The sequence below is a fragment of the Anabrus simplex genome, chromosome 11 (assembly GCF_040414725.1).
Source record: "Anabrus simplex isolate iqAnaSimp1 chromosome 11, ASM4041472v1, whole genome shotgun sequence".
NCBI lineage: Eukaryota > Metazoa > Arthropoda > Insecta > Orthoptera > Tettigoniidae > Anabrus > Anabrus simplex.
In genome coordinates, this window is record NC_090275.1 from 74,260,519 (window position 1) to 74,287,903 (window position 27,385).

The window sequence follows — 27,385 nt, forward strand, 5'->3', positions numbered from 1 at the left end:
GCTTGGAAAACAGGCAATTATATAAAACTCATAATAAATATTAACTTTTACATAAGATAAAAGCCTATGATGTCTACATTAAAACTACAACACATAATAAAACCTTTAAATTACAATGTTTAACTGTTCTTTCTTTTCCTACAAATTGAAAACTTGCAAGTCATATATACTGGATGTTGAATAACAATTCACAAGATGATTCGTTTCCCTATGGACATTCAGTACCGAGTTCAAGATATTTGGTTTATGATCCACAATAATAAAATAAAATAGCTTGTATTTTAAAACATTTTACACATTAATCCATTTGTAATTCTTGAACTGCGTTACTCATGTGGAGCCATCTTAAAATAACCGTGAATATAAACAGCTGAATGAGATTAGAGTTTGGCAATATTCTTCTATATCTAAGGCCTTTGGGGTGGAAACATATAAATAAATCCTTAAGATGTAAACAGGAACGGCGTTTCCCAGTTCAAATGCAGAACCTGTGAATAAAAAAAAAAACGCTAATAATAATTCGAAGCGGAAAATTTTTAGACTCTATAAGTGTTTATAAGACTCACCCCAACGTGGCCGTAGGCTAAACGTAATGTAATGAAGTGCAGTAAGCAATGAACGGCTGGGTCAGGTCTGCGTATCTGGACGGGATAAGGGAGGGGCGATAGGGGTAAGCAGAAGAAGGGCGTGTGAAGCGGTCATGTGGAGGGGATCCGCGTGATGTGGCCGGCGAAACGAATATTGAGAAAACTTGTTGCGCATAATGTGTAAAATTAGACTTCTGTTTGGAATTTGTACACTTTTTAGAAATGCTATTACAAAATCAAAGAGAACTTTTGGTCTCTCGGATATATCATTTAGATTAAGATTTGAATTGAAATATTGGTCTAAGTGGATACAACACAATTCAGTAGCATCGAGTAACGGGGCTTTATTTAAAGTCTCTAGTATCTGAATGTCCTGCTCCATACTTGTGTTTTAATTCGTGGACATGTTGTCCTACCGCACAGAATCTATTATACCTCACGGCATTAACATGTTCAGCATATCTTATTTTGAAGTTGCGCCCAGTTTGCCCGAGATAGGCACAGGATTTTATATTATAGTGCAATATCATCAGGTACCATAATCTTATTTAACATTCATCTTTGCAGGTGTTATAATGTGTTTTGAGATTGTTTATGTTATCCTGATTTGACAGGATGGCACGACATAAGTGCCGAAACTAGTACCTTATGTGATTAATTCACACTAATAAATGTCATTGTATTGAATATGTGGACCCCTAATAATTGTAATTATTGTAATCCCACTTCAATGCGGATCATGATGAAATTTCTAAATATCAACTATGAAAGCTAGCTCAATGAATTTTTTTACACTTAATAAACTAATAATAACACATATTTACTGCAACAGAAATAGTATATTTAAAAAATTAACATTTTAAAAAGACATTTGTTGAAAAATTTTAACTATTTTTTAATGCAAAAAGTTTAAAATGTTTTATAAACGTTGATATTATACCAAGGAAAATATCCTTGCGCCTATTTGTTTAAACACTACTGATGAGATTATATTTCAATTTTCATAAAATTTGATTCAAAGGTTTTTTGAAAAAAGGTACATAAATTGGTATTGAAAATTAAAATTTGGAATTTCAATATAAACTCGAAATTTTGAGATAGAAATATGAAAATTGCAAAACTTGAAGATAATTGTAACATACTAGTAAGGTGCCTAACAATTTTCATGTGTATTTGAGTGCATATTGGTTGACGTCCCCTGTTAAGTTCCTACAGTGAACTGCATCCAACCGCCTGTTCCCGTAAGGGCTCCCACTTAGGGAACTGGTATATGAATAGGCTACAGCTGAAGTTTGCTTTGGCACACTGGAATGCAGCAGTTAGTTAGGCATTGCAGTTTTTCCTTTTAACGAAGTGTTAACATGTATTAAAACATGCACTCATAGGCCTCCCATATCGACTCAGCAGTGGTAATTTCAAATGCTTATAGCTCCTAGTTTTCTCTCCAATCCCAATGGAATGAACGACATTGTTCATAAGAATAGTGTTGAAATTTTATAGAAATTTTTTGTTTGAATTAATGTAAGTAAATGTACCACGAACCTACTACGGTGTCATAGCAGACGGAGAGGTGATACTCTGACGTAGCGCGTCCCAGGTGGCTCACCGGCCTGCCGGCGGACTTCAACAAGATAAAATAGCTCTCATGGACCAAACACACAACAACCTCTGTTGTTAACAACCATAGTTGTAAATCGGAGCTTGCTCCCATTAGGTTTCATTCCCTTCAATAGTCAATATGGCAAAGTCTTTTAGGAAAATAATTCCACTGTCCTGTCCAATCAGGCTTCAGGAGAAGGCTACTTCGGATTCAGTGGGTAGCCAACTGAGAGACAGCAATGAGTTGGAGCATTTGCAACCAATTAAACATCAACAAATTAACTACACTGCAACTCGCAATATTCTCTCTGCAAAATTGGAAGACTTAAGACTTTTACACATGAATTAGATAAACACAAATTTTTAATAGTGGGCCTTCAAGGAAAGAGAAACACAATGGAAGAACCTTTTGAATCACAAGCCTTTTGGTGAATCTTCTACCTGGCACACTAGCAAAGTCAACAGTAACTTAGAAGACAAAATACTGTGTAGCCGACATACTTGTCCTTGTGGCAGCCTCCGCATGGGGGAAGTTGTAATAATAATAATAATAAAAATAATAATGGGATAACTGACCGAGGAGTTAAGAATCAACGTTCCCAATTTGGAACAGGATTTATAGTAAACTTAAAAATAATAGATTCTATAATTAATTTTCAAGCAATATCACCAAGAATTGCAACTCTCACCTTTAAAACAAACAAAATTTATACAATAATAAATGCCCATGCCCCTACTAATGAAAAAAAATCTCTACATGAACAAAGAAAAAGTGGATAAATTTTGGGATCTCCTTGAACACATAATAAACAAACTAAATAAAAGTAATGTTAAAATTTTATTAGGAGACTTTAATGTCCAATTAGGAAGGGGAAAAAGTGTAGGGATATAATTGGAAAATAGTCTCCACATAAATTTCCAAACAAGAATGGCCAACGACTTGTTGAACTTTGCAGAGAGCACGTTATATATAAATCAACATATTTTAAAAGGAAACCAAACAAGGTTAAAACTTGGAAGCATCCTGATTGGAGAAAAGGGGAATGGCAGCTAGACCATGTTTGTATGGATACATTTTTCCATAAGGAAATTCATAATGTAAAAGTATTAAGAGGAATAGATACTGGTTCTGATCACTACATTGTCAAGATTAAACTTAAATTCACACCACTAAAGAAGAAGAAGAATATCAAAACTCATAAAATAAAGAGGAATTATGACCCACATCAGTTAATAAAAAATGACAAATATAAGGAAGGCACACAAACAATAAAAATGACAGATGACCTTTCAGAACTGATCCCAGTTCTCAAAAATAAGCTGAAAATTTAGTTCTATTGAACCCTTGTAAATAACATGCGTGATAGAGGACAGAATGTGATGAAATTCATCAGGCATGGTTAAAGTTCCAACCCATAAAACAGAAGAAAATGCTATCAACATAAATCAGGAAGAAAATTTTGCAAAATATTAGAAAAATTGGGAGAGAATTCATAAAGATTTAATAAACTCCATCAAAATTATCATAACACCAATTCTAGAGACTATTATAAAATGTTTGGAAGTACAAAAATTTACTTCTCCTACATTAATGTTGAAAGATGAAAATGGAAAAATGGCACACAGCAATAGTGAAAATGCTGAGACTATGGCAAAAGCATTTAGTAAACTTTTAAACTGTGAAAAACCTAAGGAATTATTACAAATGAATACAAATACTCCATTAAAAATCGAATTTAATAATTCAGACCCCCCAACATTTCAAGAATTAGAAAAAGCACAAAAAGAACTCACCAATTATAAGGCATACGGAGACCAGGTTTTTGTAGAGATGTGGAAATATTCAAGAATACGGTTCGGATTTCCTTACACATCATGGCTTTAACACAAATTTGGATAACTGAACAGTTTCTAGAACGTTGGACAACATCCTTAATACACCCTCTTCATAAAAAAAAAGGAGATAAGAGTAATCCGGATAATTATAGAGGACTGTCTATCTTGGACTGCACATACAAGGATTTTTCAAAGATCTTACATGGAAGGATTAAAGATCAACCAGAAAAAAAGTTAGGAGAATACCAACCCTGGAGAAGTTGTGCTGAACAGATCACTCTAAAATGAATAATGGCATACTACAGAAAACAAACAAGCGTATAAGTAATAACATTTGTTGACTTTAAGAAGGCATATGATTGTATATTACTCGCAAAACTTTTAGTGATACCTGGACTCCCTAGTGCTGAATCGCTAGACCTCGGCAATCTTCAAGATTCATATTGGCAACCTTTGAACACAAACTATGAATCGCTGTGAGACATCTGGCGTACACTTTACGTACTAGTACTGTTGTTGTTTACACAGCAAAGCCAAAATACAGAATTTATGCTAGGAACAAGATTCGCATTGAGAAATGTTACATAATGTGTGTGTGACACAGTTGTTTGCTTAAGATAATAAAAAAAGGTTTAGAAAATTCCTACTGATCGATCATACAATTCAATTCAGATTTCATTTCCATTCAGTTGGCAGTATTACTGGAACCGGGCTAGCTCCCTCCTTTACTCTTCACCCCAGTACAAAGAAGTATCACTAAAAGTTTCGTAATACATAGACCATCAATGTTAAAAATGTTAAGGAATTTTGGACTCCATCCTAAATTAATTTAAACTGATGGAACTTACTTTAACTAACACCAGATCAAAAGTAAAGTTTGGAGGAGAGGTTTTTGAACCATCTTTGATTAAAACAGGTTTAAGACAAGGAGACTATTTATCTCCATTACTAATTAATTGTGCATTAGAATTTATAATAAGGGAATGGTGCAAGGTCAACCCAAAGAACATAAAAATTGGAAGCTCCAAACAAAATTTAAATTGTTTAGAATTTGCCGATGACCCAGCTGTATTGTCCAACAATATTCAGGAAACTCGATACCAAATTAAATCTCTACAGGAAATAGCACAAAAAAATAGATCTTACAATATCCTTTGAAAAAAAAAAACGAGATCATGTTTACACGTACCCCACTGGTTAATAAAATATCACTTGATGCACAAGAAATCAAATTTGTTGATATATTGAAGTATTTAGGAGAAATCATAACTTATAATCTTAATGAGAAACCAGCTTGGCATAACAGAATAAATAAATTAAAGAAAACAAATTATATTACCAATACTACATACAATAAAAAAAGCTTATCGATAGCAGCAAAATTAAGACATTATAAAACAGTCTCACAGCCATAACTTATGCTAGTGAAACCATTTTTAAAACTACTACTACTACTACTACTACTACAACAGACAAAACAGACAGAAAGGAGAATAATTAGAACATGCATTTAATGGACAATGGAGAATAGCATCAAATAAAACAGTTTATAAGGAAATTGAACCAGTATTGAGCACGATCAGGAAAAAACGTAAATCATTCTTCGGACATCTTATCAGAACACCTGACTCTAGAATTAGCAAAAGAATAATTGAAAAATTACAGAATAGCAAGACTAAGATTAAATGAATCACGGAAATTAGGGAGGATATTAAAGAACTATAAATAACAACAGACGATCTCAAAAACAAAACAGAAAAAATTAAGATACTTCAAGGCACACACACACCAGGCTACATACCACGAGCAATAAAAGGTCTAATGGGAGGGTATTTTCAACAGAACAAAGGAAGGCAGCATCTATCGGAATGAAAAAATATTGGGGTGATAGGAAATTAAGAAATCCTTTGTATAATTGACTAGAATGGTCCAATGTAGGCCATAAAATGTAAAAGAAAAAAAGTAAATGTGACTATAACGAAGGCAAAATATGAAAATCGTTAGTCCAAAACTCAATGTTAAAAACACATAAACAAATGAGGGCTTAAATTAACAAGATACAATTGCATAGGGTACAGTCAATCTATATTAAAAATTAAACAGCACCAAACTTCATCTGTCAACGGAGATAGTCCCATTAAGAAAGCAACGTAAAACATCCGTCAGTAGAGTTACAGGACATCTAAGGCAGCAATCTGCGTCTTTCACTCTGACATGTTCGACCAATAATATATCACTATGATCCATAGTGTTCACTTTTGGGTAGATACGAAATAAAATAACAAGGGTAACATGAAATGTTACAGAAGAAGTTGTATTCTTGAGTGTGGAAATGAACAATTTTATGATTTAGTTTTCATTTTGCTATAATATTTTATCTGCACATAAATGCCATTCTAATGTACTCAGATGAAAAAAAAAGAAAAAAAATTGGACTTACAGTTGGTAGCCAGTATCACCATAGGCAATGGAGTTCCTTCACAATGAATCATTTAAATAAGTGAGTTATATTACCGAAAGCAGTCATAATATGTAGTATAATGTGAAGGTAAATAAAGATCCAGCATTTGATAGAGGCTACATTATCAAACTAAAAGAAAAGCAGTCATTGGACCATTCTGACTACAATGTTCGACAGCACAGAACTAGTAGAGGACCACACTAGTAAGATAAAACGTCTTGAAGCGGTAAGGAAATACAGCGACCTCGGATAACAAACAGTACCAAATCTCGGCAGCACTTTCTAAAAATAACTGCATGTTTAGGAATGAGAAAATCATGCAAAAATGATGTGAAGTAATACCTGAAATAATCAAGAGGAAAGCTACTTCCTTTATACTCATCATGAACCCACCAACATGCCCTTAGAAGAATTCTTATTTGTACATAAAAATTAAAATGGAGACTACATCAATCTGGGAAATGCGAACTTGCATCGTGTGGAAGCATCCCACGAAAATAACAAGATAAATCCGCAACGTGAATATAAAACCTACGAACATAAAAAGTAGGTACAGAAGGAGTAAAATTCAAAGATTTTCAGCCAGACAAAATTCTGCCATTGGGGATGATATTGGCCTGTGGACTGCTACACAGTACTAACCTTTGCTTTCCTCCACACCAATGGTCTAACCAATTCAGATCATTGGTTGTGTCACTAGCAGCATCCAAATTGGCATCCTTGGGTCGCATGTTATCACAACGAGCAAGCCACACTATGTTAGATTCCTAACCATTTTTGCATCAACATTGGTCAAGTTTTACCATTAAACCTGTAAAATTTGAACAGGACTAAATATATGAGGAGGTGAGTTCCAAAAATTGCCTTCTCCAGAAAAATGTAAAAGGTAACGGGCGCCAGGAAATGTTCTCTGCAGTGCCTACATGCTGCTGCATAATGTACCATGAGCAGTTTAGTTGGCAGCACGGTGTCATATCTGTCACGCTCAGTCGCCGACAGGCCAAGGTCAGCAGTACAAGGAGGGCCATACGTGTGAGCTGTGGGCTGTCAAAATCTTCAGTGTGTATTGCAGTAAGCCAGCGTTCAGATAGGTTACTGGAATAGTGCAACAGGATACAGGCGGTAATATTTACTACTGAAGAAAGAGATTTTTTTGGTGGAATAGGTTTTTCGTGAAGGTGATGTTACGTGCTCCCTATATATATATATATATATGTGTGTTTTTTTTCTTACTTTGTGCATATTTCTTCGCTCCTATAGACATTGAACTGCTACGTTTTCCATCCATCTGCTGCCTTGTCTGCCTTACGACTGTTGTGCCCGCTCCCCCTCGCCGCGCCACCCCCACTGACTTCACCTATTTCCAGTACATTCCACGCCTGCCCTCTCCGGCCTATATTAACTCGCCGCTTCGCCTTGATCGGCAATCGGGTGTGTGTTTCATGTTGCTGTAAGCAGTGGGAGTTTATACCGTTTTGTGCGGCTGGTCCGTGTTGGTTTTAAAACTTGTGTGAAACTTTCTTCTTCTGGCTGGGTGAGCAGACTCATATTTTATTATGTTTTCATGTTAACATCTTTCTTGCTCCTGATAGACTTTGCTACGACTATTAACTTTCAACTGTCTCTTTTGGACTTAACTGCGATATGGAGCACTGCCCTCACTTCTGTGAAGGTTAACAACGGTGATGAGGGAGTTATGGTTGGCAAACAAGTGACTTGGAACTTTACTGATGTGTTGAAATGAACCTTATTTCGAACTGGGTATTCGCAGCCTGATCCCTGCCTGTTCTATCATACCTTTTACCTGTGTTGTTATTTTTTTTATCCTTTTCCCTTGCTCTCTTTCTTCTCGTGTTTTGCCTTCATCACTTCCTATTCTCCCTTTTCTAATGACAAATTGTAATGGTATTAAATGGTTAATCGTGGTCTGCGAATCTGATGGGGGTGTTCTTTCCATTCTATTGTTTATAATGATGCCAATCTTGTTCTTTGAAGTTAAGTGAATTTGGTTCGGGGGATTAATGTAATAAAATATAACGATATAATGGTCATTGCATTTTGGCATCCCAATGTTTACGGAATCTACCATTCCACTTGAGTAAAAATTAATTGGACACCTTTCTCTAAAATACCTTCATGGCACATACGTGCTGCAATATCGATATCATTGTGATAATTTGGATCTAGTCATCTGTATGCTATTATTAATGTACTTGTACATATAGCCATTTTTAACCTTATCTTCTGTAATTTCTACTATTCTTGAACCTGTGAAATACCAAAGATAATGAGTTCAATTACTATGTACCATGTCTGTAAGTCCTTTTTCTTGATGCCGTTGTAATACACGTCTTACTTTCTTAAAATCTGCTCCTTTGGGTTTGTTATTTTGGTGTCCCTTTCACATTAATTCTAATGCTCCTATCACGGAACACCTCTAGGAAAGGGCCTTGCTTTGTGTTCTGCGTGCTGTATTTGTGACGAATTCCGTATTGCCTCGTGCACACTTCCTTATGCTCTGCTTGGTCTGTCACCTAAATATTGTTCTCTACCTTATGATTGAGGGAAATTCTCCCCTCCTTTTCGATTGAAATTGTGTTTAAACTGATCTACCTAAAAGACACGTAACAGTGATCGGTTTACAGAAAATGTAAAACTAAAATTTCAGGCACGGTTTCCTAATTCAAAGTGTCCAAACTGGGATACCGCTTGGAATTTGGTAAGTAAATTTCGTGTGACCGGCTCTGTTCATGATGTACCGGGAACAGCCGGGCCTACACTTTAACAGACAAAAAAAATTATGAAATTTCTAATATAATGCTAAGAAAGTCTTCGAAAAGTGTGTAGACATGTTGAAGTCTGTCTTCGAATACAAGTTCAGCATCTGTTATGGATTGCTGTGGTGAGTGCAAATTTTACTGTTTACTGATTGTTTGTTTGTTTTGATAGAAGTGGCAGCAGCCATGCTGCCAACCTAACTGCTCATGCTACCTCGCCCAGCAGAACGTACGCGCTGCGGAGAACATTTCCTGGTACCCTGTATGTTTAGTTCACAACCCTACATTCTCTATAAGTCCTCAAAATAGGTAGTATCCCTGACTAAAGAAGTGGTCATGTACCGAAACTGTCCTCATCCACCAAGCATTTGGCAACAAACATGGCATTATCCTTACCATTGTATTTGTTAACTAAACTTAGCATCATCCGGTACTGTACTAGGAAAGGTTGATTTCAAAGAGCATGAGGTCTTTCTGAAGGGTGCCTAGTCCTTAGGAGAAGGTACAGAGAGGGAGGATCGCAAGGCAAAATAATATATTATATCTTTCTTTCCTTTATTCAATCTCTGGAAGGTCACCCTATTATACCACCGAATCATAGATATTTACTAGAAAATAAATCCCAATTTCAACAACAGAATACTGAAAAATTAAGTTGATCAAGTAAAATTCAACTGAATAATGTCCTTTTCAATAAGTTATGTCCAACATAATTTTTTTGGCATAAATTGATAATAAAGCATGTTGTAAGTAAGAAATCCTAAAGTCCTTTCTATTAGCACTTATGATTGCAGATTATGCTTTCCACATAAATTAAATAAAGTAAATTTTGTAATTCCTTCTTGTAAACACATCAAACTCAAATATGAAACACTTGAAATTAAATCTGATCTTCTGGTATAACGTTCTGAGTATTGTCCTATTTTTTTGTAACTTATTGTACACTTTACGTAAATATTCTAAATTGGGAGTTTATGACACACTTTCACTATGAATGAAGCACTCAATTGAAATCCTGCAGTTCCAATAAGTGAGAACATACGACATTATGAAAGCGCACAGTTATTTGTAAGTCTTTACTTTTAAGAATTGTAAAGCGTTAATTTTCCAAGTTTATAAAATATTAAGTAAGTGAGCTTTTAATGTTCTTTGTCAGTAATGACACTGTTTATAAAAGTTCTGTTCAAAGTCAGAATTATATTTTTGAATGGAAAAAGCACTGATACCACCTGACCTGTTCCATAGTACCACGTCCCTCGAACTGTCCCTCGTAGTACCAAGTCTACGTTGATCTGCATCAAATCTCCGTCGATCTAGTCGTTCTCCGCCATTCTCCGTTGATCTCCGTCGTCTCGAGTCAGGATTTCTCATGTTAAAAAAAATGTGGCTTTAACACGAGAAAGTCCAACTGACTAGGCCACTAATAAGAGTGTGCTGTGTTGAAATGTGCACCATTTGATTTGCACTGTTAGAACTGATTATGACTGTCTCATACATAATCACCATTCACTGGGATGAGGAATATGTCAAGGCACTGTCTATTATCATAAGTTGCGATAATTGAAAAATGAGAAAACACACTTCCATGCATAGTTTATCTTGACACTTACTGCACATTGTTTGTATCGTCAAAAACAACTTTCATTCGAAGCACAGTTTATCATGGCTCACTTTCACAGCAAATAAATAAATAAATAAATAGCTCTCTCTCTTAACATCTCGTAATGTTCCTTATCACCATCACAGTTTTACAAGTATTCATGTATGAGTCCTATACTTCACAATAACACTGAATTACGAAGTTCATTATACAGTCTATCCACACGGGTTGTTTCAAATGGTACAGTCTGTTATGATGATACGCGAACAGTCTTTCTACACAAATTAAAGTGTTCTAGGCTTTGCTGATATTCAAAATAGTCAATGTGTTTCGACCTACACTCATGACATTCTGAGTTGAAACAGTCCAAGATCATTACAATTTAAAGTAGCTGTGCTAACTTCAAGTTTGTTATAGCTATTCACACGAAAATTGAGATATTTCTCAAGTTCAAATATTGGCGAAATCTTACAAGTCTTATGACTTCGATGTTATACACACGTTACTTTCCGAAGTTTGAATGTCTGACGAATTGCAAGTCCCACAATTTATAATTTACTCAGTGGTATTCACAGAAACCTAGTGTCAACTTGCAGTCGCAGTTATATAAGTATTACGATGTTCCGGCAGAATGAACACCGATTTCAACTCGTCGCGATCAGCATGACGTGCGAGCCAGCTGTGAAGAACGCGAAGTGAACTGCTACGGTCTGGTCCGCTGCTTATATTCCATACGACCCAAGGTTGCTTGCCACGTCACTGGGGGAAGTGTGATTCCTTTCTCGCTTACATCTCTTGAATGCCATGATGGATTTTATTGAAATTGATATACGTTTACGTTCAGAACATGAGCTACACGATGATGTTTGTCTCATTTCTGTATCTTTATTGGCTAAAAAGTTAGAAATTTTCCTTCCAGTACATTCGAGAGAAAGGCGTACAACATGTGGCAGTGACGCCACCCGCAGGTTCATTGCTCGTGACGTGTCCTGCTTCCCACGAGGAACTTCGCATTGCGCTCGCACAAGATGTCGGGCATACGAACATATATTATCGCCGTCCTTTTTCCATATATTTCGGCAATTATAAAATAATGTACCGGGCTGGAACAGTTCCTGGTACAGTACAGATACAGTATATTACTCGAAACACCGTTGTTTCCAAAATAAAATTACTGTAACTTTATCCATTACGCATGCCTTTGCTGGCAAGACTTAGTGTTTACAATGTACTATGTCTTCTGAAATGGGCTAGAACAAATTTATTACCTTCACTTGACTTGTCTCAGTGTCATCCTTGGCTGTCACAGTATGAAAGTGACTGAGGTAAGTTATATGTGTGATGCTAGTAATGGCATTCTTTATGCAGCCAATTCCCATTATGAATGCCATGAAAACGCCACTCAATGGTTGGTTAGTATGTGAATTTCAGTGCACTTGGCAAGACTCATATGCAATAGCAACTTCTGGCACAGTCAAGAAAACAACGGGGAAACTACCTCACCCATTTCCCTCGTATGCATCTCCAGTGACGCCTAAGCCATGTACGACAGCTGATCGGGGAGCTGTTGAGGATCAAACCAGCCTCTGGGCTAAGCACTCAAGAAATAACTTCACCATTAGAAGAGTATTACTTTTGTTTCTTCACTATAAATTCAAGAAATAGATTTACAAAAGGTTTATTACACTCTCTGAACATCAGGTGAATGAAGAAAATTCAGACAGTGCCACTGTTCTTCAAGAAGAGCTGTAAAAATTTATTTCCCTGTTTCTCATGAAGTTACAGCCTGATCTACCAAATGAAGGTCCTGTAAAAGCAGTGAAGTTTGAAAACGTTGAGAAGCTCCAAGGAAATGTCTCTGACACAACAATTGGAGTAGCCTAATAAAAGAAAGTACTAAGCAACACCTGTACTGACCCGGAGGAGGATGATTAAGATACCGTACAGGAGAATGATCCAGGAAAAAAAAAAAATTTAGAGTCAGGAAAAAATTCCAAGATATCAAATGTTGGAGATACTTAATTTCATTAAAAGACATAGTCTATAATTATAATGTTGATCACTATACATTCAAGAAAAGAAAATACAAAAAAATAAAATTAAAATTTAAAAAACCCATGGCACTACAGATCTTATGGGCTTACCAAACAACTGCTCAGCTAAAATACCCAAGATTACAAGAGGCTGGTGTGTGGACGCGCAATAAATCTTCTCAGCTGCAATTCTTGGCTTTCAAAACTGGGGTCACTATCTCACCATCAGTTAGCTATTCAAGTGTTGATATAGATGTTGATTCCCACAGGGAATCTGAAATATTTGTCCTGAATGAGCAAATTTATAATACCAATATAAATGGTCCGTTATTGAACATTATAAATTTTCCAGCTAGCTCATTCTTGGTTGCCAGCGTTTCGCCCTCGTGTGCTAGGGTGGGCTCATCAGTTGGTACCTAGCACACCTACCAATACGCTGGCTAGTGCATACCGTGGAGGCCACTGCGTAGGCTAACTGGAGCCACCGGCAGTGCCAATGCACTAAGAGACTTTGTCTCATCACTGAAAATTGATGCCTGCTTGGCCATCAGATGATATAGATGTTGATTCCCATACGGAATCTGAAATATTTGTCCTGAATGAGCAAATTTATAATACCAATATAAATGGTCCGTTATTGGACATTATAAATTTTCCAGCTAGCTCATTCTTGGTTGCCAGCATTTCGCCCTCGTGTGCTAGGGTGGGCTCATCAGTTGGTACCTAGCACACCTACCAATACGCTGGCTAGTGCATACCGTGGAGGCCACTGCGTAGGCTAACTGGAGCCACCGGCAGTGCCAATGCACTAAGAGACTTTGTCTCATCACTAAAAATTGATGCCTGCTTGGCCATCAGATGATATAGATGTTGATTCCCATAGGGAATCTGAAATATTCGTCCTGAATGAGCAAATTTATAATTCCAATATAAATGGTCCGTTATTGGACATTATAAATTTTCCAGCTAGCTCATTCTTGGTTGCCAGCATTTCGCCCTCGTGTGCTAGGGTGGGCTCATCAGTTGGTACCTAGCACACCTACCAATACGCTGGCTATTGCATACCGTGGAGGCCACTGCGTAAGCTAACTGGAGCCACCGGCAGTGCCAATGCACTAAGAGACTTTGTCTCATCACTAAAAATTGATGCCTGCTTGGCCATCAGATGATATAGATGTTGATTCCCATAGGGAATCTGAAATATTTGTCCTGAATGAGCAAATTTATAATACCGATATAAATGGTCCGTTAATGGACTTTATAAATTTTCCTGCTAGCTCATTCTTGGTTGCCAGCATTTCGCCCTCGTGTGCTAGGGTGGGCTCATCAGTTGGTACCTAGCACACCTACCAATACGCTGGCTAGTGCATACCGTGGAGGCCACTGCGTAGGCTAACTGGAGCCACCGGCAGTGCCAATGCACTAAGAGACTTTGTCTCATCACTAAAAATTGATGCCTGCTTGGCCATCAGATGATATAGATGTTGATTCCCATAGGGAATCTGAAATATTTGTCCTGAATGAGCAAATTTATAATACCAATATGAATGGTCCGTTATTGGACATTATAAATTTTCCAGCTAGCTCATTCTATATCATCTGATGGCCAAGCAGGCATCAATTTTTAGTGATGAGACAAAGTCTCTTAGTGCATTGGCACTGCCGGTGGCTCCAGTTAGCCTACGCAGTGGCCTCCACGGTATGCACTAGCCAGCGTATTGGTAGGTGTGCTACATACCAACTGATGAGCCCACCCTAGCACACGAGGGCGAAACGCTGGCAACCAAGAATGAGCTAGCTGGAAAATTTATAAATGTCCAATAACGGATCATTTATATTGGTATTATAAATTTGCTCATTCAGGACAAATATTTCAGATTCCCTATGGGAATCAACATCTATATCATCTGATGGCCAAGCAGGCATCAATTTTTAGTGATGAGACAAAGTCTCTTAGTGCATTGGCACTGCCGGTGGCTCCAGTTAGCCTACGCAGTGGCCTCCACGGTATGCACTAGCCAGCGTATTGGTAGGTGTGCTAGGTACCAACTGGTGAGCCCACCCTAGCACACGAGGGCGAAACGCTGGCAACCAAGAATGAGCTAGCTGGAAAATTTATAATGTCCAATAACGGACCATTTATATTGGTATTATTCAAGTGTTCTCATGTAGGCTGGTGGACCGTGAAGAAGTCCTCGTATCCAGATAAGAATCCCTGACCTGCCTGAGAATCGAACCCAGGTCCTCCTGGCAAGAGGCAGGCTTGCTGCCCCTAGAGAGTGGGGCTGGCTGTGAAAAATTAACTACCATACTCTTAAGTTTATGTTTGTTCCAATATCCTCTTATCCCTTCTATTGTTCTGAAAAATACCAATGATTTGGTTCCAAAAGTTGTCTTTTCCAGACTTACTGTATCTAGACCAGGAGGTAAAACTTTAGATCTGGCCGCCTGTTCAGCGTTGCTCTCTTAGAACCACCCAGGGGTCACGTGTAGGGTACTTTCAGGTTAAACCTACGGATGCGAGCAATGTTGTTGCCTTCTATCTACTAGCAAGGAGGAGGACATCCACTCCCATGTCATCAGAATAGGTGACACGGAGGTCTCAAACACATACAAACCTCCGAATTCTAAGTGGCCCAACCATGTTGTAGATATTCGACAACACCCAGCAGTCTACATTGGTGATTTCAACAGTCACCACCAGGACTGGAAATACAGAACTAAAGACGATAATGGGGAAGCAGTACTGGAATGAATGGATAGAAACGACCTCTTTCACGTCTTTGTTGCCAAAGACCGGGACACATTCAAATCAGCAGCCTGGAAATGAGGGTATTGTCCTGATCTGTGCTTTGTGTCCCGAGAAAAAAGTAAACAAACCTCTACCAACTACTCGAAAAGTGCTCCACGACTTCCCTCATAGCCAGCACAGGCCTGTACTATATGAAATTGGCATCCAAATCCCTCTGATCACATCTAGCCCTCGACCACGCCGGAATTTCAAAAAGGCTGATTGGCCTGGCTTCGCAGAAGAACTTGATAAATGCGTAGGTCAGATACCACTTACACATGACGCTTATGAAAGATTCGTACGGGCTGTGGTGTCAGCAGCAAAGAAACATATCCCTAGAGGGTTTCGCAGGGAATTCATCCCTGGATGGAACAAGGAAAACGAAAACCACCAACAATTTATTGAGAGCAGTGACCATGAAATTGCAGACCAGGGGCCTGTTCCACTAATGAACTTTGCACTTTTCAGTTCAGATTTTGTTCCACCATCACTTTTCAGATTTAGCTTGCAAAGTGAAAAGTTAGGAATCTTTTCACTTTTCAAGCCTGTTATGTTCCTCCTTTGTACAGAAATGCAAAGTGGAAAGAAATGAACTGAAAAGTTTTCATAAATCTTGCAAAGGGATGATTCCCTTTTCATATGTTAATTAACAAGTATGAACACTAGTTTCTCGGCGTAGAATTTGGTTTAGTAATATAAACACGTTACAACGTGAGCTTGTGTTAGCATCAAGTGAGGACAGCAATGAAGAATCCAATAAGAGAACATACAAAGACAGGATTAATTTTCATAACCTCACATCGACGTAATTTCGCAAGTGATTTCGAATTACTCCAACGCAGGCTGACTGTATTCTTGAAATGATCAATCATTTATTGAAACATGCAACAAAAAGAAGTCAATTCCTTTCTGAAAAAGAACAAATTCTTATATGCTTACATTGGTTAGTAAATGGTGCCTAGCTGCACGGTGTAGCAGCAATGCATGGGACATCAAAATCAATTATTTGCAGAACTGTTACCAAAGTCGTAGATGTTATAGTAAATGTAATATTTCCTGACAGTACGTTGGCCTGATAATCCACTTAAATTAGCAACGGGATTTCTAATGAAGGGTGAATTACCTTCTGTGTGTGGATGTGTTGACGGTAGCCTACTCTCGCTAACACTGATGTGTGTTATCATTTGAGAGGTTATCTTTAAAGTTGTCAAAAAAGGATGTCATGTTTCTCCTTGACAACTTCCAGTACAGCCAGCTTCTTGTAATAACCTTTCTTTCCCATGATAAAAACTTTAACGGTACGACAATTATACCGCCAAGTTTGCCACAAAAAGTAAAGCATTAAAATCATAAGAGTTAGGCCTATACAGTTTGCTCATGGAATAAACTCGATCAGATCACTCATTCGCAAAGACTTTTCACTTTGCAAAGAAATTGAAACGTACAACTTAGTTCATGGTGGAACAGAAAGACTTTGCACTTTGCCATAATTGAAAAGTGAAAAGTGCAAAGTTGAAAAGTTGCAAAGTTCGTTCGTGGAACAGGCCCCTGCTTCTACACAGCCTAGATGCAGTCAGGAGGCAAAAATGGGAAGATAAAGTTAGCTCTCTAGAATTCACTAAATCGAGTCGACAAGCATGATCTCATAATACCAATATAAATGGTCCGTTATTGGACATTATAAATTTTCCAGCTAGCTCATTCTTGGTTGCCAGCGTTTCGCCCTCGTGTGCTAGGGTGGGCTCATCAGTTGGTACCTAGCACACCTACCAATACGCTGGCTAGTGCATACCGTGGAGGCCACTGCGTAGGCTAACTGGAGCCACCGGCAGTGCCAATGCACTAAGAGACTTTGTCTCATCACTAAAAATTGATGCCTGCTTGGCCATCAGATGATATAGATGTTGATTCCCATAGGGAATCTGAAATATTTGTCCTGAATGAGCAAATTTATAATACCAATATAAATGGTCCGTTATTGGACATTATAAATTTTCCAGCTAGCTCATTCTTGGTTGCCAGCGTTTCGCCCTCGTGTGCTAGGGTGGGCTCATCAGTTGGTACCTAGCACACCTACCAATACGCTGGCTAGTGCATACCGTGGAGGCCACTGCGTAGGCTAACTGGAGCCACCGGCAGTGCCAATGCACTAAGAGACTTTGTCTCATCACTAAAAATTGATGCCTGCTTGGCCATCAGATGATATAGATGTTGATTCCCATAGGGAATCTGAAATATTTGTCCTGAATGAGCAAATTTATAATACCAATATAAATGGTCCGTTATTGGACATTATAAATTTTCCAGCTAGCTCATTCTTGGTTGCCAGCGTTTCGCCCTCGTGTGCTAGGGTGGGCTCATCAGTTGGTACCTAGCACACCTACCAATACATCTGATGGCCAAGCAGGCATCAATTTTTAGTGATGAGACAAAGTCTCTTAGTGCATTGGCACTGCCGGTGGCTCCAGTTAGCCTACGCAGTGGCCTCCACGGTATGCACTAGCCAGCGTATTGGTAGGTGTGCTAGGTACCAACTGATGAGCCCACCCTAGCACACGAGGGCGAAACGCTGGCAACCAAGAATGAGCTAGCTGGAAAATTTATAATGTCCAATAACGGACCATTTATATTGGTATTATAAATTTGCTCATTCAGGACAAATATTTCAGATTCCCTATGGGAATCAACATCTATATCATCTGATGGCCAAGCAGGCATCAATTTTTAGTGATGAGACAAAGTCTCTTAGTGCATTGGCACTGCCGGTGGCTCCAGTTAGCCTACGCAGTGGCCTCCACGGTATGCACTAGCCAGCGTATTGGTAGGTGTGCTAGGTACCAACTGATGAGCCCACCCTAGCACAAGAGGGCGAAACGCTGGCAACCAAGAATGAGCTAGCTGGAAAATTTATAATGTCCAATAACGGACCATTTATATTGGTATTATAAATTTGCTCATTCAGGACAAATATTTCAGATTCCCTATGGGAATCAACATCTATATCAAGCATGATCTCTACAAGTAATCTTGAAAGAGTTTACTTAAAGCATGGTCTCTCCTAAAGAAGCTTGGAGACGGAAAAAAACTGGACGGACGATGTCAGAAATCCATCCAAACAAGATTGCCTCTCATCTGATTATGACTTCCAAAAGCAAAAGAAACAAGAAACTTACCAAGAACTTAAAGAAAGAACTGAAACTCCTAAAAAAGTAGTTCCCCGGTGGCACACTCCAAACCATTTAGTGTGGAAGAAATAAACATAGCTATCAGTGACATTAAATCAGGTCAAGCCCCTGGTGAGGATGGTATACACCCAGAGTTCTTCGCTCACTGTGGAGAAAAGGCTCGTGCCTGGCTGGCTAAATTCTACACTGATATCCTTGAAAGAGGCAAGACACCAAAACTATTCCGACAGACAAAGATTATTACCTTGCTTAAGAAAGGTAAACCAAGTGAAAAACCGGAGAGCTAGCGCCCTATTGCCTTGCTCAGCATTGCATATAAACTATTAGAAAGACTTCTGCTCAACAGAATTGGTCCTGAGATACTCAAGAAAATTCCAGTGGAACAGGAGGGCTTTAGACCACAGAGAAGTACGACAGATCAAGTTATGTCTCTTACAACCTACATAGAAGCAGGCTTCCAAAGAAAACTCAAGACCTCAGTGGCATTTATAGACTTGACAGCAGCCTATGACACAGTCTGGAAAGATGGATTACTCTATAAGTTCCTGAAAGTGGTCCCATGTAGGATAACTGCACGACTCCTGAACAACATGTTGAGTCAAAGACAATTTTGACTGTACAATGGGACAGCTGTAAGCAGCCAAAGATCGCTGAACAACGGTCTGTGACAGAGGTCAGTTCTCGCTCCTTTGCTGTTTAGTTTACATATTGCAGACACTTGCAACGAAATTCAGATACGCACATGACTAGGCACTTGCTATCAGGGACAAAACAGTTGAGAAAACAGAAGAGATCCTGACTGAAGACCTCAAGACACTGGCACACTACTTTAAACTATGGGGACTCCAACCAAACATCAGCAAAACTAATGTTTGTTGCTTCCACCTAAACAATAAAATGGCTAACAGGAGTTAAATGCTTACATGGACAACCAGAAATTGAGACATAATAGGTACCCTAAATATCTAGGAGTCACACTGGATAGAACACTGCCTTATAAACAACATATACTGAACGTCCCTGCCAAAGTAAGAGCTCGCAACAATATAACCAACAAGCTGTGTGGAACAACTTGGGAATCTACAGCTGCAACTCAGATATTCAGCTTTAGAGTGGGTGTACTCGACTGATGAATACTGCGCTGCTGTTTGGCTGAATAGTGCCCACACAAACATCATAGATACCCAGCTGAACACTACAATGTGTCTCATCACTGGCACAATCAAATCTACTCCCATGCAGTGCCTACCAGTGTTAAGTCATATCCCTCCTCCAGATCTCAGACGTAAAGATGCTCTCCTAAGAAAATTCAGTAAAATAGTGAATAACCCAGAACTCCCGCTACATAATGACATCGGCGAATATTAATCGCCTGCGCTTGAGAAAACCACCAATTAGAGATGCCATGAACTTGTGGAACAGCAACTACCAAACTTATGCTGAATGGCAGAAGAGACTCAATGACAAATACTGCCCGACAATGCCTTCTGTGAAGAAGACGCTGCCACCTGGTTTCGAGCTCCCTCGTAGACTATGGTCTGCACTGAACAGGATCCGAACAAACCACGGGAACTGTGCAGCCTTCCACTACAAGTGGAACAGAATCCCAACGCCTGAGTGTGACTGTGGCACTACACAACAGAGAGTGAAGCACATCATCGAAGAATGCAGGACTATAAAATACAATGGCAGTGCTAGTGACTTTGCTTTTGAGACTCCAGAGGCTATAGACTATACAAACAATTTGGACATAAGTATATAGTGTAGATCTTATAACAATAGATGCTGTATCTCAAGCCATGCACTAAATAAATAAATAATCCAGACTTACTTGCTAGGTCTTTACGTGTGCCATTACTCGCTGACGAGTGTAGCGCTCACCTTTATGTCCAGATAAAGATGGAGGTATTTTTAATACATCAAAATGAGATATTTATTTTGGAGCACAGCCGAGTGGAGTGGCTATGGAGCCAAGCTCTACATTCGGAAGACGTGTGAGTCTGATCCCCACCATGAGCTGTCTGGAGAATGGTTTTCTGTTTACGCTTCCAAGCAAATGTCGGGAAAGCTTCTATTCAAAGGCCACAGCAGATTGATTCCACCTCTTTAGCCAACTTCATTCACCATCATTTATTTCATCTTCATTAGCTCCTCAAGTGAGGTTGGCATCAGGAAGGACATCCAGCCATAAAACAAGCTATGTAAATTCATCTCACAGAATCTAATAAACGAAAGTGCCTCTTCTTCCCCAGAACTTGCGGACACCCTGTTTCAGAATTATGATCACTTTCGTAAACCTCCTCTGTTTCATTACCATCAGTTTTACTGTTCAAATCCACTTCCTCCTCCGTCTCACCCTACCACAAAAGTACCTGAGCAGTGGATGCCATTATAACTTGTATAAATTGACTAACAACAGTCACAGTACAAACATTTCCCATTAAACACAAGCATAAGACAAACCCTGACTTATTACAATGACCAAAATGTGAGTAGCACTGTTACTCGCTACTGAGCGCACCACTCACCAATCATGCACTGTCGCACCTAATATAGAATTGAGGGTCTTGGCTTTCAGAAATAATGGAAATAACTGGCACATCCCCTTCCTAACGGCCTGTTAGAAAGGTAGAGGGAGTTTCAAAGGTAGAGGTCTTCTAACATTCCAACAAGAAGCAATATACTACAAAGGTAAGCACCAAGCTCACCATGCGAGTAACCGTGGCTTAACGCTCTAAGTGCCAACATCCTTTTGAAAGCCAGTTTGGTTTCCATCTGAAACATGCCAACATCCTTTCAAAAGGACGTTCAGTATTTATTTTTTATTATTAAAAGGAACAGTCATTTCCATTCAGAATTATCCAATACAGTTAGTGAAAGACTTACTATTTTTGCAATAACAAGCCTTGTTTATTTTTATTTATTTTTTACGATTTGTTCTACGTCACACCGACACAGATATGTCTTATGGTGACGATGGGATGGGAAAGGCCTAGGAGTGAGAAGGAAGCGGCCGTGGCCTTAATTAAGGTACAGTCCCAGCATTTGCCTGGTGTGAAAATGGAAAACCATCTTCAGGACTGCCGACAGTGGGGTTCGAACCTCTTTTATTTTCAAAACCACTGTTTCAGTATATCAATCCAATCAGCAGGCATATTTATTGGCGCGCTTTACTTGGCGTGGCAACAACACTAGCAGTCGCGCAACGTACCTTATCCGCTCTGTGTCTAGTTACTCTCGATCTTTTACTTGTTTATTTATTGCTGTGAAAATGATTACATATCAACTATCCTTGACAAAACATAAGTGCGTTTGAGAGGCCTTGGAAAATATACTTTTACTGAATTTATTATTATTATCTGTAGTATGTAGTATATAAGTGTTATGTAAAAGAAGCTTGTACCGTATTTCATTAGCACTGACATATAAACCATACAAGTGTTATTCGACTTTTATTTTGGCTCATTTGGATATGTAAACTAAGTATTTTTACTACAGTTTTATTTTAGGTACAAAATTAATGAAATTTTCAACATAGCTTCATAATATTTAATAATTATATAATTATTCAAAAAAATATGTTTGCGATGTATTAAAAAATTTTTGGTCTACCTAAATTTTATTGCTAAACTTTTGTTTTGTTTTATTTTTAATTCATATTTTTGGGTTTTTGGCTGCCAAATATTTACTAATGGTCATAAATGAACTGAGTAAGGCTTTATTCATACAGGCAACCATATTACTAATATAATAACGAAAATATCAACTGTGAATGATCAAACAAAAGCTTGAAAAAAACTTAAACTGGTCTTGGCGCTCAGCGTTAGGAAAACCGTAATAGTACGCGGCACTCAAAAGATTAGTAAAGATTTTGTTTAGCTCCCACTCTTTATGATCATTGCTAACAAGCTGCTAAAAAACACATGAAAATAACCCGAACCAAATGCTCTATCAATTTGGCCATCACTCCTTCATAGTATTTATAATATTTAATAAATACATGTATAATACAATGTGCTGATCAATATTACAAAAGGGAAATATATTCAAACAAATAAAAGCAAATTGAACAACCAAGTTTTCCATTTATTTGTGTTTTCCGTGTAATATTGCACCTATTTCAGAAAATGTATTGGGTGTCTTTTGTTATTGTTAAGCAATATCTTATAAGTAACTTCCAACAATTGATCCAAGAATTTTTCAATCACTACTGATGTGCAATTAGGGCAGTAGCCCACGTGACAGATTCCCTATCTATTGTTTTCCTAGCCTTTTCTTGAACGATTGCAAAGAAATTGGAAATTTATTGAACATCTCCCTTGGTAAGTTATTCCAATCCCTAACTCCCCTTCCTATATAAGAATATTTGCCCCACTTCGTCCTTTTGAATTCCAACTTTAGCTTCATATTGTGATCTTTCCTACTTTTAAAGACACCATTCAAACTTATTCGCCTACTAATGTCATGACACGTATATACTCTATACATCAAGGGCTTCAATACGTGCATCTTTTAATACAGTCATCTGCATTCCAGCAACAGACTGATATATTAAGGGCTTTTGTTTAGTTTCGAAGGAATGTAAATGAAATGGAGTAAAAATCATAGGAAGGAAAAGGAACTTTGACAAACACACTTGAGTAGAAGAGAGTTGAAATCGTTACATAAATAAAAGGGTTAACACAGGCTAAAGTGGTCTCGAAGGCTGCAACAACCTTATCTACGGGCATATAACATAAATCAATCACTAGTGATCTGCATTTAGGTCAGTCGCCCAGGTGGCAGATTCCCTGTCTGTTGTTTTCCTAGCCTTTTCTTAAATGACTGCAAAGAAAAAGGAAATTTATTGAACATCTCCCTTGGTAAGTTATTCCAATCCCTAACTCCCCTTCCTATAAAAGAATATTTGCCCCACTTCGTCCTTTTGAATTCCAACTTTATCTTCATATTATGATCTTTCCTACTTTTAAAGACACCACTCAAACTTATTCGTCTACTGATTTCATTCCACGCCATCACTCCACTGACAGCTCGGAACATACTTATGGCAACGATGGGATAGGGAAGGCCTAGGAGTGGGAAGGAAGCAGCCGTGGTCTTAATTAAAGTACAGCCCCAACATTTGCCTAGTGTGAAAATGGGAAACCACGGAAAACCATCTTCAGGGCTGCTGACAGTGGAGTCCAAACCCACTATCTCCCGGATGAAAGCTCACAACTGTACGCTCCTAACCGCACGGCCAACTCGCCCGGTAATCCTGGTGAGGGACCCAAACGCTGGAACCATACTTTAGTCGAGGTCTTACCAGAGACTTACATGGACTCTCCTTTACATCCTTACTACAACCCCTAAATACCCTCATAACCATGTGTGGGGATCTGTAACCCTAATTTACAATCATATTTATGTGATTACCCCAATGAAGATCTTTCCTGATATTGAGACCTAGGTACTTACAATGATCCCCAAAGGGAACTTTCACCCTATCAACACAGTAATTAAAACTAAGACGACTTTTCCTATTTGTGCAATTCACAACCTGACTTTCAACCCCGTTTATCCTCATACCATTGCCTACTGTCCATCTCACAACATTATCGAGGTAATTTTGCAGTTGCTCACAATCTTGTAACATATTCATTACTCTGTACAGAATAATATCATCTGAAAACAGCTTTATCTCTGATTTTACTTCTTAACACATATAATAATTTATTTAACGCGCACAATGTGCAAAGAATTACTATACAGAACATTAGTCTTCGTTGCAAAATTTCACCAATGATTCTGATCGCTGTTTACAATTTAAAACATGGTACCTAGTACAGTGTGCACCACATCTTAGACATACACAGTTCAAACCTGGTTCATGATAACGCTTAATATTACACAGTTTATAATGGAACCCATGAACGGAGAACCTTGTCAGCAGGTGTCGCAGTTCGTATCCACCTTGAACCCACTCGCGATTTAGCATGGCATCGGTAGAGTAGAAATCTTCCCAGATGTCAGCCTTCTTCGATCGTAGGTCTCGAAGCAGATATATATAGGGTGTTGTTGCTGGACGTAACAACTGTAACCTTAGCTCTTCCACATAAAATCCCTCTCTGGATAGCTCATACACGAGCCGGGAAGGAGAATATTTGGAGAGGCACAGAGCCCGTTTCAAGTAGATTGCCTTCAACTTCTCGATTTTATCTAACTGTTTCATACTCAAATGTTCCCAAATGTTTTCCAAGCCATATGTTGCTATAGGGCTGATTTTTAGATGAAAGAGTTTTATGGCCGTTTCTAAAGACAAGTTTCCCAGGTGCTTAATGTCAGATATTGCTTTCATAGATGCATTTAGACGGTCTATGAGATGGAGGGTGAAAACATTACCTTGGGTTTGAAAAATTACGCCCAAGTATTTAAAATGCTTTACGGACTTAAGTTCTTGGTCTTCACAATAGAAGATTCCATGAGGTCCCCCTTAACACATATCATTGATATCCCTGGAGTAGCCGTACTGGGTCTACCAGACCCGGGTGGATATACTTATTGGTATTCCTGTTGTTGGAATGCACTGAGCGCTTCCCTCCTCCCTGGTAACTTCTTGGCTCCCAACCTTCAACCGAACACAGTAGCCCGCTCTCAGTTGCCTTGAAAACTTTTGAGCGTTACAGGTTGTTCTGGGTCTTGCAGACCCGGTGCGACTGTTAACGTTGGTCTTTGTTGTCAAACATTGCATTGTTAGTTTAGTACACTTTTTCTTCTGTGTAACACTGGATGAAGCTAATTCTGGATATAATTACCCTGTGCAAGCACCTGCCACAGAAGTTCCCAGGAAAAGAACGAGATCTCATTTGTGCCCAACAAGCAAAGACAGGAAGACAACCTTCATCTGCTCTAAGTGCCAAAATGTCATTTGCAGAGAACATGGATAAATCTGCTGCAGAATGTGCATAGAAATTGATTAAAGTGATGTTTCCCTGTACTTGGATGTGTTTCTAAAACTAATTTGATTTTTATTTTATGAATTATGACACACAATTCACACATACCTAAACAAATCCATATTTTTGTACCAACAGTTCAAGTGTGAAATTCTCAAAAATATGTTTTATGGAGACTGTGTAGAAAATGGATGAAAGTGTTGCTTTGTGCAAGTAGATGCAGGAAAAAGTGAAAAAAATTATGTAAAATACATGTTACTGTTACCGTGTTTTACCTTTCACAAACAATCAGTTTTTCAGTATAATTATAAAAATACACTTTTTGGTTAAGAAACGGGATAGTTAAATATTGCAGTCATGGAAACTGCATTAAAATAAACGAAATGTCTTATAATACTGTAATTGGAAATAAAGTATAAGAATCTAATAGTAAAACACTGAGAAAAATGGGTCTGAGAGACCCGGTGCGACCATTAATATTGACAAAACCTATGCGACCACTCCAGGGATATATACACAAAGTGACATCTGATAAACAAAAGCTTACAAAATTACTGATCTAACCACATAAATGATTACCTAATTGCAAGAATGGAAATTTAGTGATACAAAAGTCCAGGTTTAATGAACACCAGTAACAAGTACTGTACTGTACTGTACATAGATACTCGCCCCTGCATAACTAATGTCGCAGTAATTCGATACCGCCAATGGAAACAATTTCGGCCAACTTGCCAAATAACATTTTAACCACAGAACTTCAAAATTGAGTAAACGATAACCTTTAGTGAACTTTACTTAGTGAATGAGAAAGCAAAAAAATGAAGCATGGCTACACAAAAATTCTTAAGCTCCATAAAAATAATCTTACCCTCACAATAGATCTGCAATCCAAAATATACTCAAAAACAGCTCGAGATCACTAGTTAAAATAAACAATGAAAAAATGACCTATAACGTAGTGCTAGGCTACAGCAATTAATCGTCGACATATGAATAAAAGAACAATAATAATACGTCAAGTCCTAAAAAGACGAAATAACCACACTTTCTCTTTTCTACATACCTCTACAGCCAAATAGCAACCCAAAAAAGCCCAAAGAAACTGAAAAAAAAAAAAAAAAGCTTTCGCTTCACTAATGCCAACTTTTAAACTCGGAACCACTTTGCTCGGAAACATAGCTTAAATTCTTCATCTTCTTCTTCAAGATAGGTTTGTTTGGGTTTGAGTCGTACTGTCACCCAGTAACTATACACACTTTTTATCATCCCTTAAATGGTAAATGAGACTTAATATACACACGCATCACTCACTCAGGGGTTTTTAATCACACGTAGATTTGTAATATTGCTGGTAACGTCAAATTATCTCGTCATTGTATTTAACACCAAAAAAATGTAGAAGTGCAACCTTAATTTGATATGGTCAAGACATTGGTTTACTAGTGAAATAATACATGGTGAGGGTTCAAATAATAAGGATTGAATGCTTATTGGCAGAGGTATGTTAAATTTTATTAATTGCTTAATTAAAAGACGTTGACTGTACGCATATTGCGGACATTGAAAAAATATATGATT

At 38.2% G+C, this 27,385-nt stretch overlaps 1 protein-coding gene across 3 annotated transcripts in view; it reads right to left on the bottom strand.

The window, feature by feature from the left end:
- Positions 1-26,903, bottom strand: part of LOC136883454 (protein maelstrom homolog) — a 228,650-nt gene extending 201,747 nt beyond the window's left edge. Inside the window, exon 1 of one of the 3 annotated variants that reach the window (XM_067155759.2) lies at positions 26,871-26,903. The gene's annotated coding sequence lies outside the window, so the exon portion shown is untranslated. Of the gene's footprint in view, positions 1-7,125; positions 7,270-26,675; positions 26,812-26,870 lie in introns of those variants that run through there. The other 2 variants (XM_067155761.2, XM_067155760.2) reach the window with 2 other exon arrangements.
- Between the last annotated feature and the right edge of the window lie 482 nt (positions 26,904-27,385).